Here is a 1323-nt window from a genome sequence, read left to right as displayed (position 1 = left end):
AGAGAACAGAACAGAATATAGAATACAATAGAACAGAAAATAGAATAGAATAGAAAATAGAATAGAGTAGAATGTAGAATAGAACAGAATAAAATAGGATAGAATGGGGATGTTAGCAGAGTTTGCAATACTGCATTCTTACCACTGTGTCATCATCTGTCTGTCTGTCTGTCTATATCTATCTATCTATCTATCTATCTATCTATCTATCTATCTATCTATCTATCTCTATCTATCTATCTATCTATCTATCTATCTATCTATCTATCATCTATCTATCTCTATCTATCTATCTATCTATCTATCTATCTATCTATCTATCTATCTATCTCTATCTATCTATCTATCTATCTATCTATCATCTATCTATCTCTATCTATCTATCTATCTATCTATCTATCTATCTATCTATCTATCTATCTATCTATCTGAGTCCCCTTCGCGGGAAAAGGGCGGCTTATAAATATAATAAACTGAACTGAACTATCTATCTATCTATCTATCTATCTATCTATCTATCTTCTATCTATCTATCTATCTATCTATCTATCTATCTATCTATCATCATCATCATTATCTATCTATCTATCTATCTATCTATCTATCTATCATCTTTCTTTCTTTCTTTCTTTCTTTTCTTCCTTCCTTCCTTCCTTCCTTCCCTCCCTCCCACTTAGCAATAGCCCTTAGACTTATATACCACTTCACAGGTCTTTTACAGCCCCCTCTAAGCCGTTTACAGAGTCAGCCTCTTGTGCCCCCAACAATCTGGGTCCTCATTTGACCCACCTCGGAAGGACGGAAGGCTGAACTCCGTGAGGATCGAACTCCTGGCTGTGGGCAGAGTCAGCCTGCAATAGTGCACTTTAACCACTACGTCACCAGTAGATTGTTCAAATTGAATGAATTAAATTTGTGTTTATATTTAAACCAAGAAAAAGAAAAAGCAAAGAAAAATACCTTCATTGGTCTTCTGGGCACCATCCTGGCCTGCGGCTGCCCTGCCAGTCCTGCCTTCCGGTGTGCCGCCAGGCGCAGCTCGGCCAGCTGCCGGTGGGAAGCCTCGGGGGCGCTCGGCTGCGAGTCCCAAAACCTGCAAGGCACGGGACCCCCAGGAATCAGGCGCCAGGCCTGCTTGCCGAGGGGGCAACATCTTGGACAGTTCCAGAGGGCACAACCTCACAATCACACCTTCCAGCGGGCTTTTGCGGCCTGGGGCTGGTAGGCCTTGATTTAGAACTGTCGGGTCCTCGTAGTTACGACGGTCACAGCCTCCTAAGGGTCACTTGGGCGCTTGGAAACCCGCATGTATTTTTGAGGATT

The sequence above is a fragment of the Thamnophis sirtalis genome, unplaced genomic scaffold (genome assembly GCF_051295495.1).
Source record: "Thamnophis sirtalis isolate CommonGarterSnake01/CBP01778 unplaced genomic scaffold, rThaSir2_p1.2 scaffold_9, whole genome shotgun sequence".
NCBI lineage: Eukaryota > Metazoa > Chordata > Lepidosauria > Squamata > Natricidae > Thamnophis > Thamnophis sirtalis.
This window is presented reverse-complemented; position numbering follows the sequence as displayed.